The 13,319-nt window shown below is 41.8% G+C and overlaps 1 protein-coding gene across 7 annotated transcripts in view; it reads right to left on the reverse strand.

The window, feature by feature from the left end:
* BACH2 (BTB domain and CNC homolog 2) overlaps nt 1-13,319 on the reverse strand; it is a 236,990-nt gene that overhangs the window by 115,180 nt on the left and 108,491 nt on the right. The window contains exon 1 of one of the 7 annotated variants that reach the window (XM_083730223.1): nt 4,805-4,925. The exons of the other annotated variants lie outside the window; for them this stretch is intronic. The gene's annotated coding sequence lies outside the window, so the exon portion shown is untranslated. Of the gene's footprint in view, nt 1-4,804; nt 4,926-13,319 lie in introns of those variants that run through there. 7 annotated transcript variants of the gene reach the window in all.

Raw genomic sequence — 13,319 nt, forward strand, 5'->3', positions numbered from 1 at the left:
ACCCACACAGATACATTTTTAAAATTATTCTGTGGAAGAAAAGAGGTGATGGACTGATGGTTTAGTAACCTTTAAGATGTACTTTATATTTCCCCCTTTTTTCTCATCTAGCTCTTGTTCCTGCCCCTTATGACTGTATACATAGCATCTAAAACCATGTTTAAAAAGAAAAACATGGCATCCCCTAATACACATAGATATGTTTTGTTTCACCGTGCTTACTGGTCACCTTTCCTTTTTCAATTCAACCTGTGATGGTTGAATGTTAGTGCCTGTGATGTCAATATCTAACCAGGAGCTGCTGCTATTAAGCCAGTGTTCTGAAACAAAGCAAATGAAAGACAGAAGGGACAATCCGTAGATATCTTGGAAGAAAGGAAAACTGACTTCAAATGAAGATGAATTTCTAGGGCCCAAGCAGAAGGATCTGCAGCACTTTTGCATGTGTTCAGTCATAAGCCTGATAAATCCTGTTTTCTGCGGCCTTTTTTAAAACACAAAAGAATTCTCATTTAACTCTTCCTCCATTCCTACCCAGGCAATATGCAGCTTCTTATACAATATTGTTTCATGGTGGGGGGCAGCTTCTAGATGTACAAATTAATTTCTGCTTATTCTGCACTCCCATCCCTGAAGTGTATTCTCATTCTAGGAAGTTATAAACTAATGATTAGAATGACAGACCAAGCTTGAATCTGTGATTCAGCAGATTCTAAGGGCTCAGAAGTACGACAATCCATGTACTATTGAAAGATAGAAGCAGTCCATTATGTGTATTGATTTGCAGCACTTTGTCAGCACTAATGATGTTATCTCATTAAAAGAGATAAATGTCTTTCAGTCGAGCAAAAGCATCTGCTTCTTGCTCTCTCACAGGCTCTCCAGTGGGGCCTTCGTCTGCTGTATGTGCAACCCCAACTGAAATCTAACGCAAGCCTTTAAGAGTTGCTAACCAAGTCATTTCTTTTTAATTGGGTTATATTTTTCTTTAAATGTTATCTCTATTAAAGACATTGCGTGGGCAGACCAGAAGGGCGGGTGGAGTGGGGGAAGCTGCAATGATGAGAGAAGCCTCACAAACAAATAATATAAAAAAGGTGTAATTTGCAATTTCTGAACATTAATATTAAGCTAACTCTTCAATGCAACCCCCCCCCCCCTACATGCTAGCAAATTTCATCAGTATAGGTCAGGCATAGGCAAACTCAGCCCTCCATATGTTTTGAGACTACAATTCCCATAATCCCTGACCACTGGTCCTGTTAGCTAGGGATGATGGGAGTTGTAGCCCCAAAACAGCTGGAGGGCCGAGTTTGCCTATTCCTGGTATAGGCGATTCCCACCCAGCAATACTACCATATGCAATGCTGTATGAAATGTTTACTACTTGTTAAATAATAAAAGGTAGTAATTTACCACAATGGATGTTTTATACATAAATACTTTATATATGGGGTCTTTAAAGTACACTATTAAAAAGTCTCCATTTAGTAGCATCACTGATGTTCCTCTGGAGGAAATCATTACAAGAAGGAGAACATAAGTATTTCAATTCCATATGTTTTACCTTGATTAACAACCTAGGTGTTAACTTTCATATTCAAATACCCTGATCCTGCAAGAACACTTCGTATACAGAAACATCTGCTAACTGGACAGGTGGGCAGAGCATGACTCAGCTGTGGTCCCCTCTCACCAGCCATTTGCACAAAGCTGGGATATACAGTGGTACCTCGGATTACAGACGCTACAGGTTACAGACGCTTCAAGTTACAGACTCCGCTAACCCAGAAATAATACCTCAGGTTAAGAACTTTGCTTCAGGATGAGAACAGAAATCGCATGGCGGCAGCGGGAGGCGCCATTAGCTAAAGTGGTACCTCAGGTTAAGAACAGTTTCAGGTTAAGAACGGACCTCCGGAACGAATTAAGTACTTAACCCGAGGTACCACTGCACTTCTTTTTGAAACTCTGGGGACCCACTGCAAGTCAAAGTTGGCAATCCTGAGCAAGATGTCCACTGATCTAAGTTCCTCAACTGTCTAGAACTCTAATGTAACCAGCGGTTCCAGTGTGCGGTGAAATCCAGTAAAGCAAAATAAAATATCTTTTCCTCATGTAGCATCCTGCAAATTCACTTCATAAGCCTTTTTTGAATTCTATCATTTGTTGATGTATAAATGAATATATTTTCTAATGCTGGTGACAACTTCCAGTTTTTATGGTTGATTCTGTCACATAATCGTACCTTTGTTCTTGAATGCCTTGGTACTCTGGACGCCGCAGTTTTCTGGTTTTTTAACGTTTTTCGGAAGCCAAACCTCCAGTGCAGTTGTCGGTTATTGTTTCTGGGGCACCTGCACCAGTCAGAAACCGCGTCTTGGTTTTTGAACATTTTGTAAGTCAAACAGACTTCCAGAATGGATTACGTTCGAGGACCAAGGTACGACTGTAGTGAAATATTAGGAGTATCATCAGCTTTCCTTTGATTTCTAATTTTTGTTTCTCATTCAGACAACCTCATTTTGAACTGCAATGAGTTGATTTTTTTGTTGCATGTTCCATTTAACTTGTAGCTTGAAAGTGCAATGCACTAGGCTGTTAATTCATTTCAAAATTATCTTTTGCTGATACAGTAAGAGACTCTTTGGTGGTTTAATGCTTGAAGAATACAAGTACGTAAATAAGATAGTTTGCGTATCCATAGCAATAAAATATTGTGTGATATCAAGATAGTCACGAAAACTGCATCTTAATTATAGGTACTGGTAATCTGTGGTACTTGTTATGGAAAACTCACCATATTATGATACAATTTTACAGTTCATTTCAATTAAACCAGGATAATTGTTCTATACACTAGGAAAGGGATGGTTAAACTTGAGGGGAACCTGGTAGATTGACACTAATCTACATAATCAAGGCATTTTGTAGAAAGCTGTGTCTTTCCTTCTTTACTTGCAACTATTTTTATTATTTCTTAAACTTGTATACCACCTCTCATCCACAGATCCCAGGGCGGTTCACAACATAAAATTACTAAAAACAACAACACAAAACACACAATAAAAATAAGAACAACAACAAGCCAATAATCCCCTACTCCCACAACAAATTTAAAGGGGCATCGGATGTCGAATCAGCTAAAAGCTATTCACAAACAGAACCCATGTCACACATTCCACTATAGGTATGCTTGGGGCATAAGAGCCTTTGTGTGCCACCCCGTCCAATGTGAAGCGGTCGGTTGCCATGAAGGAAATTATGCTTTGGAAGTCATTTGGGTTGGGAACAGATTGGTGACGGAGGCGAAAGAAAGGATTGAACATATTATGTGGACACAAGCACACCACCACCTCTTCAAATCTCTACTCCAAAGCCACTTTTTCCTAGGAAAAACAGATATTGGGCTTATGATGAATGTATCTGAGTACAACGTGTAGTTGGATCCCCAAAGAAAGAGACATTGTTATGGCTTAGCTCTTATTGGGGTGAGGGTATGTTACTATAGAGTGAAGTCAGGGCTTACATGATGGAATACTCCTCTACAGAATATCCTAGCCTTCTTCCTGACACACTAGTTTTCTATGTGCAGGGATTTTTCCCCTTCTGTGTATGGAGAAGCATTCCAGCATGTGAGCCACGACTCACAGTCTGAAGTATCAGCTTCATTAATAGGCACACTGAAAGTCAAAAATAAATCAAGAACAGATTGAATTATAATTCAACTAGCCGGGTGTCCCTGTCCTATTTTTAGAAGAAGGGGAAACAAGGAGGAAGATATGGGAGAAAGGAGATAGAACCCACTGAAACATCCTGGTTCAAAGTAAAAACATTACTTTATCATTCAAAGCAAAATATGAATATTGGTTTCAACAATACACACACAAATAAATTGTTTCTGTAGATATATATATTTCATCCAGAAAGAAAGGAAGAGACTGGAATAGGTACAAGGCAAATGGGGCAGGGTACCCAATAAAACCAAATTTAAATATTCCTAGTTTAAATATATTAGCACTTAAAAAAACACCACCACTCTTCTTGCATATTGTACACCACCCAGTTTGCATATTTTGCTTCTATTCCAGCTACAGAATCTGGCAGATCCACATAATTTTAAAATCCCCAATTTTCCTCATACCTACCTCATATGAAACATTAAAATAAAGTGTTCTGATCAAATTTGAAATTGTACTTCAAAGTCTGCTTTATTACAATGGCATTCTCACTCCCCCCCCTCCACCCACCACTAAACCTTTCAAATCAGTTTTGCAAACCCACCATTTGGAACGTAAATGTAGATACGCTCAGTCATGAAGACCACCACCAAAACCACCTATCTATTTTTCAGGAGTGGGGTGGTGTGCGGGGGAACACCCACCCCCCACCCCCGGCTCTCCGTCCTGCCATGACTGCTGCTCTATGCAGATTCAGTGTACTGAAATGCTGACTGGTTTCCCCTCCCTTAGCTGTCTTGCTAAATAATTTCTGGAAGGACCTGCCCATGTTGCTCAGGTTGCATTCCAGCTCCACCACCACCCCCATCCCCCACGCCACAGTCATGCTGGAGTCAAGACAAAGCAAACTCCCTATTGCATCACACAGGCAGGGTTTTCCGAACTGCGAGAGGCATTCTCTGCTTCAAAATACGCAATCCTGTCAAGTGGTTGGACTGCTACTGTGACCCACTAGTCGAAGGGAACAGCCTCCCCGCTCCACTTGGACGGACGCGTTGTGGCTTTAATTTTAAGCGAATCCCTTTGCCGTGTGTCTCCACCCTATACTGTAAACTAGACATTACCTTATACAAGAATAAATCTGCTGCATTCCACTGTCTAGCTGCTTCACTGAAGATTTCCTACACTCGCCAGCAGAGTCAACAGCAATGCACACTCTCCCACCCACCCACATCTCCTCCTCGGTTAACCCCCCTCTTCCCACTCCCCCACACTTCTTTTCCACCTCCCCCCCCCCTTCACTGCCTAGCTGTGTTTTTGTGTAAATGATCTCACATGACTCAACAAATCCATCTGCCTCAAGCAGGCCAAGTTTGGAGCCTTCCCAGGAGGGAGGGAGGGAAGAATTGCTTTGTGGAAGAGACCTGGAGCTTTGCCCTTTCTCTGGCTCAAATTACCCGCCTGTCAGGCCTGACGGATTTGGCTAAAAATAAAAGGAAGCGGGCCATGAAAAGCAGATGAATGAGCTCAGCAGTTCCTTAGATAACATGGGGCCATGGTTTTACCCCCCAAAAGCTTCCAAAACAGGAACTTCAAATGGTGGGCAAGTAAGGGCAACGCTGCAATCCAGGCTAAGCTTCCGGTTATTTAAAAATATGACATACTGGTAATATATGGAGCACAGAAAAATGCACAAGCACACGCAGAACAACAAGAAAACTGATTGGCGTTGGGACTCAGCTTGTAAAAAAGAGAAAGAGAAAGGAAGGGAGACAGAGAGGAGGAAGCACTCTACAGCTTCGCCGCGGCAGAGCAGGGAGGAGGAAAGTGGCATTTCTGAAGCTGCATACATGACATCAGTTTCTTACTTTGTGCCAGTAAAGAGCTGAAAGTCGTTTGTGCAAGTGCGTGCCCAGAGCCCACAGTGGGTATTAAGCACTTAGCTTGGCAATGTAATGACACACTGGAGCAATCTGTAACGTGAAGCAGTCAGCAAAGCCCTGGCTCTGAAAGCTATTTCTCCTAACTATTAACCATATGTTTGGCTCCTCAGATATCTGAGCGGGTATCCCAGCTTACCATCTGGTTCCCATCCACACAAGCAACTGTAAAGCACGGAGTATTTCCCTCCAGAGCCGCATGTTTCTTTCTATGTCTGCTTTATAAAACACACACACACACACACACACACACACACACACTCACAACTTCCTTAAAAAAAAACCCTTCCCAGCAAAGATTTTCTCTCATTCACCAGTCTGAAAGTAAACTTTAGCTCACAGAGTATCCCGCCAAGGTCTTTTTACTATAATTATTCAAGAATGCACTGCTGTACTGTAAACAAGGCATAGAGAGGCATTCCTGTTTGTACAAGAGATCTCGGAGGGAGCAAGTGCATACATACACCACACACACACACACACACACACACACACACACACACACACGGATTTAAACCTGGCAGCACTGACACTTGATACAGCATGTTAAAAATAGGGTGCCGTCTCAACCGATCCAGGCATTGCCGTGGCGCCCTCTGTACACACACTGCTTTCTTGGAAATGAGTTTAAAAACAAAACAAAAACAAAAACAAACAAAACCCTGACAGAAGTGAGCTTCACTACATTCTGACAACTTCAAAGCTGGACTGAGGGTGTAATAATTAAACAGCAACCGAACACACACAAACATCCCAATCAAATAAAATCAGATGGGTCAGAAGGATTGCTTGTGTGTTTTGAAGGTACACTTTGCCTATTGTAGAAATGTTCACTTCTCCAAGCAGTATAGCTCTGTGTGATGGCTACTTTAGGAGGAACAATGACTATCCCTTTTGTTAGCCTGGTATAATTTCAATCGCAACCAAACATTCGCTGATGAAAGCAAATTGGAATGCTCAGCAAATTTTGTACTTGCTACTCTTAAAAGCTTGAAATGTAGTCAGCCGTGCACACAGTATTCAAGTAAAAATACCCTTGGACTCAATACCACATGTTCAAATATTCAAGCTTATTAAGTCAATTTCTTGTGCATGGAAATGATTTTCGGATGGGCAGCAAGCACAATTCATAAGGGGTGGTGACTGATGCGTGGCTGTAGCGGTAGCATTACAGCTGTCAGCCAAGGAAACAGCAGCCCCACTTTTTTCCCATCTAGATCCTAGTTGAGTGTCTCAGAAGTACCTCCCTCCCACTGATACTAGTTTCTTGGGCACCAAGATGGGTTTAGTCATATCATTTCTATTCAAATGCCTACACACTAAACTAGGCATGTCCAAACCTGGCCCTCCAGCTGTTTTGGGACTACAATTCCCATCATCCCTGATGACTGGGTCCTGTTAGCTAGGGATGATGGGAGTTGTAGTCCCAAAACAGCTGGAGGGTCAAGTTTGGCCATGCCTGCACTAAACCAAGGGCAGTCAATGTGTGGTGTCCTCAAAATGTTAGACTATGACTCCCACCATTCCTGACCATTGGTCACATTCATGGGAGTTGTATTCCAAAACCTGACAATGTCTACTCTTATGTCCTGCACTAAACTCTTTTAATACATGATACAAGAAAACTTTACTATGGTGTTTGCAGCATGTTTGCACTCCAGGAATTTTAACTTCCCACTAAAAGGTGTATTGGGTTTCCAAATTACTGTACCACAAAATCATTCCTCAGCAGTATCTTCTGATCAGGCAGTGGTGGCCCACATCTATATTCCTGAGGTATACTATATTCCTCTAATGGTTATCTGAAGCTGAAGAGCATGCTGTACAACCTAGTTCTTTCACCGGTGATCAGCCTCTACAATGAAGCTGATATTACCTAGCAGTAAGAAAGATGTATGACACTGTCTTAATAATGGGAGGAATACAGTAAAGACTTATCCATTAAAGATCATATATACCTAGCATTATGTACAAAACCTAAAGATATACCCAATATTATAGTACAGAATGCATCTATTTTTCACTCATTCGTCCAAACGAAAATTGCAGGCAAAACACTAGCACTCTATAATCAGGTAGAGCTGCAGTGGACATATTTTAATTAGTCTGTAAGGGCTAAAATATCATTCACTAACACTGGATGGGGGTTATTTGGCCCTCCAGATGTTTTTTGACTGCACAGCCAGCCAACAGTCTGTTGACCAGCCAACAGTCAAGGATTGTGGATATTATAGCCCAGCAATCCTTGGGGCTCTCCAAGCTAAAACAATGCTAATACAAAAAAGATGAATTGCCAGACAAAAACACTATAGCACATGCATTTTATATATCAGGAAATCCTGAAGGGAAAATGTATGTAACACACTGACTTCCAACAGAGGTGGGGAACCTTCTTTTTTGTGGTACAGGCCAAATCCTTATCAGATCCTAGCCTCATGGGCCAAATGACACTTTGAAGTTCCAAAGGCAGGACTTCAAAGCACCATGGAGTATTTGCAAAGAGTCCAAAGCTTCAGTTTTACCTCCCATCAATTGATGTAGAGACAAAACCTGCTTTCCCTTGCCAATGGACTGTCAGGAGCAAACTTCATTTGCGCACTGTTAGCACATGTCTATATGCCCCACATATGTCAGATGCAGAGCAAGTAGACATGAATTTGGGGGAATGGCCTAACTGGGTTAATTTAATCCCTGGTAGGCCAAATTTGGCCCATAGGCTGGAGGTTCCCCAGATAGCAAACAATATGATGCAACAAACAACAACAATAACTAGGATCAGCTAAACATAAAGGATGCCAATATCAATGTTTTCAAGGTCTGTTTGAAGGCGTCAAGAGCGGAAGTGGAAAGGACTTACGGAAAGAGCCCTGATGTACCTCAATAGTCTTCTTCTTTGGCAATCACTCGTAGCCGAGTAAGACTGTCTTCCATAAACACAGTTTTAACAATGAGTCCATAAGTGATTGTGGAGGCCAATTCTGGATCCACACGTCCTTCCATAGTGGGGACATTGGTTTCTGGGCAGGAGTTGATCATGGTGTGGATTTGCCAAGTGTGCCTTCCTCTTAGCACGTTTCTCCCTTGTGTCCTGAGTTTGAGTGTCTTCAAAGCCCATGACACCTTTGGTAAAGGATGTTCTCCAACTGGAGCGCTCGCAGGCCAGTGTTTCCCAGTTGTCAGTGTTTATACTACATTTTTTTAGATTTGCCTTGAGACAGTCTTTAAACCTCTTTTGTTGACCACCAGCATTACGCTTTCCATTTTTAAGTTTGGAATAGAATAGTTGCTTTGGAAAATGATCGCACAACATGGCCAGCGTTAGAGAGTGAAGAGGGCCTCTGAGAGCGGTATTTAGGGCCATCGTAGAATCATATGTTGTTACCACCATGAGCCCACATGGCAGGGAGGGACACAAATTACTTATTTTTCCTGTATCAAATATTAATACAAGCAAACAAGCTTCCAAGCCAATGCACCTTTGATTCTATAGACCCAGGAAATATGCAGCATAGTGACAAAAAGAAGTCCCTGGGGTTAAAATGAATCCACATGTCCAAACTCTGCCCCTGAGTCAAATACCACCCAGTCTTGAAATCCTGTACCAACCAGACTAACATACTTGCACATACTTGTTCTCAGGCAGCAAACAATAACCTCTTTTACACCACACAGTCATCTGAAGAAATAGGCCGAAACGTCATGGGAAAAACTAGGAAATATCTGCTGAAAAGAGTTCTCAAGATGAAGGGTGGACCTATTAATTTAAAATTATATGAAGCGTAAAAATACAGAAGAAAAGAACCTCAACAACCTTTGTTACTAGACCTCTAAACACTGCAATAAGAAAAGCCTTTTGTTGTTCTTGAGTCTTCAGAGTGGGGGAGAGAAAAGGAAAAGACGGTAGCTACTGTAGAAAATAAAATGCTCTAGAGATGCAACGCTTCTCCTTAAAATAAAATGCTTAGGGCAAAATTCATCTCCCAGAGTTACATGGTGGATCCAGAAGGAAATCTACAGCCGCTAAAATGGTTATACTTGCAGGTAGGGAAGGAAAGGCCCAGTCCATGCCATTCTTTATTATTATTATTATTATTAATTTTTTTATTACTTTTACTATACAAAATTATAAAGAACACAACACATACTTTCTCACAAATTACATTCGTTATGGACTTCCCTCAGCTCTTCTGATAATCCTCCGTATTAGTCATTTCTTGTTGTTTAGTCTTTTAGTCGTGTACGACTCTTCGTGACCCCATGGACCAGAGCACGCCAGGCACTTCTGTTCTCCACTGCCTCCCGCAGTTTGATCAAACTCATGCTGGTAGCTTCAAGAACACCATCCAACCATCTCATCCTCTGTCGTCCCCTTCTCCTTGTGCCCTCCATCTTTCCCAACATCAGGGTCTTTTCCAGGGAGTCTTCTCTTCTCATGAGGTGGCCAAAGGATTGGAGCCTCAGCTTCAGGATCTGTCCTTCCAGTGAGCACTCAGGGCTGATTTCCTTAAGAATGGATACGTTTGATCTTCTTGCAGTCCATGGGACTCTCAAGAGTCTCCTCCAGCACCATAATTCAAAAACATCAATTCTTCGGCGATCAGCCTTCTTTATGGTCCAGCTCTCACTTCCATACATCACTAATGGGAAAACCATAGCTTTTACTATACGGACCTTTGTTGGCAAGGTGATGTCTCTACTTTTTAAGATGCTGTCTAGGTTTGTCATTGCTTTTCTCCCAAGGAGCAGGCGTCTTTTAATTTCGTGACTGCTGTCACCATCTGCAGTGATCATGGAGCCCAAGAAAGTAAAATCTCTTACTGCCTCCATTTCTTCCCCTTCTATTTGCCAGGAGGTGATGGGACCAGTGGCCATGATCTTCATTTTTTTGATGTTGAGCTTCAGACCATATTTTGCGCTCTCCTCTTTCACCCTCAATAAAAGGTTCTTTAATTCCTCCTCACTTTCTGTCATCAAGGTTGTGTCATCTGCATATCTGAGGTTGTTGATATTTCTTCTGGCAATCTTAATTCCGGTTTGGGATTCATCCAGCCCAGACTTTCGCATGATGAATTCTGCATATAAGTTAAATAAACAGGGAGACAATATACAGCCTTGTCGTACTCCTTTCCCAATTTTGAAACAATCAGTTGTTCCATATCCAGTTCTAACTGTAGCTTCTTGTCCCACATAGAGATTTCTCAGGAGACAGATGAGGTGATCAGGCACTCCCATTACTTTAAGAACTTGCCATAGTTTGCTGTGGTTGACGCAGTCAAAGGCTTTTGCATAGTCAATGAAGCAGAAGTAGATGTCTTTCTGGAACTCTCTAGTTTTCTCCATAATCCAGCGCATGTTTGCAATTTGGTCTCTGGTTCCTCTGCCTCTTCTAAATCCAGCTTGCACTTCTGGGAGTTCTCGGTCCACATACTGCTTAAGCCTGCCTTGTAGAATTTTAAGTATAACCTTGCTAGCGTGTGAAATGAGTGCAATTGTGCGGTAGTTGGAGCATTCTTTGGCACTGCCTTTCTTTGGGATTGGGATGTAGACTGATCTTCTCCAATCCTCTGGCCACTGCTGAGTTTTCCAAACTTGCTGGTATATTGAGTGTAGCACCTTAACAGCATCATCTTTTAGAATTTTAAATAGTTCAGCTGCAATACCATCACTTCCACTGGCCTTGTTATTTGCAGTGCTTTCTAAGGCCCATTTGACTTCAGGATGTCTGGCTCAAGGTCAGCAACCACACTACCTGGGGTGTATGAGACATCCATATCTTACGCATTTCTTACGCATTTCCTAATTTTATATTGCCTTATACTATTTACCTCTCCTCCCTCTTTTCCCTTTTTTACAATATTTCTATTATTTTTTCTTCACAGAGCTTCTTGTAAGCCCACAAACGTTGTTTCATCGCTGCATATGCTTTTCAAATAATCCACAAATTTACTCCAGTCCTCGGTGAACTTCTGGTCCCGCCGGTTTTGGATCTTTCCTGTTAGCTTATCAAGTTCTGCATAGTCCATTAATTTCATTCTCCACTCTTCCATCGTTCCAGTCCATGCCATTCTTGCATGTGTTCATTCACAAATCTGTTCTATCCCGTTTCCACATTTATTTGCATTTTTCTTAAAATCTGGATTAAAAAATTCATGAAACACCATTTAAATAAGGATTGGCTGGTCCAATCCACACATCAGTGTGGGAAAGATCAGATTAATTCACACTGGAAATAAGAATGCAAATTCCTCAGGCATCCTTACTTGAACATAGGGATATGAACTGGCGTAAAAACAATTATTTGCTAGACAATTATCTGTGTGATTGTGGTTCGCTTTCAAGTTAAAAAGAAGTGAATGAGAGTCACTGTTCCGAAGCTGTCCCACTCTTATTCTGGGCTGGAAATGAAAATAATGAAGTTGCTTTACACTGAGATAGACAACAGTACTATCTCTCCTGATTGGAACAAATGCTAACAAAGGGATGTGTTCTTTATTTTTTAAAATGTGCCCAAATCATTTTGGCTAAACATACCTTCATCAATGGCTTATCTAAAATGATAATATTAACATTTATTATACAATGACTCAACCACACATTAAAAAAATTAAAACTTAGAATGCATTATAATAACAATTGTAAGGAGTCAGAAAACGAGTTGAGGGAAATTATATAGTGTTATTTTATTGTATTTTTGGCTGAAACATGTTGGGTATCTGTGAGATTCATTTCTCTTTCTGCACATCATCCTTAGATGCTTCCTCTTTTTCTCTTTCGATTGGCAGCATCTTTCCAACTTTCAGAAGTTTTTCCTAGCACTACTAGTAGTGGTACTAGAAATCTTTTCAGCTGAATACTGAATCTGCGACTTTTTTCATACCAACCATAGACTTAACTCCCATATAAAAGGCAAGTTTCTCTGAGGTGAAACTCCAATGATGTTACCAACTTCAATGAAGTAAAAAGAGGGTGGGGGCGGAGGGAGAGGGAGGGAGGGAGGGAGGGAGGGAGGGAGAGAGAGAGAGAGAGAGAGAGAGAGAGGTCCTGGAGTCGAAAAGTAAACAAGTTTTTGCAATCTTTGCTCCAAGAGGGTTGTGAAAAAAGGGTTAAGAAATCACAATAGCCAGATTTGGTGGAGTATGTTCAGTAATTACCAGTGGCAAGGGAACTGGTGATAATAGTGAAGCTACAAAGGTAAAGGGACCCCTGACCATTAGGTCCAGTCGCGGACAACTCTGGGGTTGCGGACCTCATCTCGCTTTACTGGCCGAGGGAGCTGGTGTTTGCCTGCAGACAGCTTCCGGGTCATGTGGCCAGCATGACTAAGCCGCTTCTGGCGAACCAGAGCAGCGCACGGAAATGCCGTTCACCTTGCCGCCAGAGCGGTACCTATTTATCTACTTGCACTTTGACGTGCTTTCAAACTGCTAGGTTGGCAGGAGCAGAGATCGAGCAACGAGGGCTCACCCCGTCGCAGGGATTCGAACCGCCAACCTTCTGATCAGCCAGCCCAGTCCTCAATTGCTGCAAATGCATTCAGGATAGCAGCCAGATGTTTTTAGAGAAGGCAGGAAGGCAGAAGGATAAGAAACCCAACCCTAGGTAGAAACAAGCTGTGACTTCTTTGCCTATCAGCAAGCCAGATCCTGAATTGTTCAATATATTGCTAAAATAAAACTACTTTAACGTTAACGGCCATTGT

Source organism: Podarcis gaigeae, assembly GCF_964106915.1.
Source record: "Podarcis gaigeae genome assembly, chromosome: 3".
NCBI lineage: Eukaryota > Metazoa > Chordata > Lepidosauria > Squamata > Lacertidae > Podarcis > Podarcis gaigeae.